Source organism: Acanthisitta chloris, unplaced genomic scaffold (assembly GCF_000695815.1).
Source record: "Acanthisitta chloris isolate BGI_N310 unplaced genomic scaffold, ASM69581v1 scaffold18911, whole genome shotgun sequence".
Classification (NCBI taxonomy): Eukaryota; Metazoa; Chordata; class Aves; order Passeriformes; family Acanthisittidae; genus Acanthisitta; species Acanthisitta chloris.
In genome coordinates, this window is record NW_008657863.1 from 5,231 (window position 1) to 5,557 (window position 327).

Consider the following 327-nt stretch of genomic DNA (forward strand, 5'->3'; position numbering starts at 1 on the left):
CCCTCTCTTTCAAGTAGAGTCAATTTTATTTAAGAGAAGTATCAACTCCTGGCAACATTCTGTCATAATAGGTGGCTCATCATAGTGGAATAAGGAGGCTTAAAGGAAGATATTTCTAAGTATATTACTATACCAGAAACATAGTACTTGTATCTTGCTGGAAGATGTGGGCTCAGATGATAGAGTTCACATTCATTTTCTGTTTACACAGGGAGGGCACAGTCTTGACTTGGAGATAAAACAAACATTCAGCAAGGTGCAGCTATTTTCAGCTGCTGTTTTTAAAGCCCTATTCATTTTTGAAGGCAGAGCTCTGGAAACCTGTCC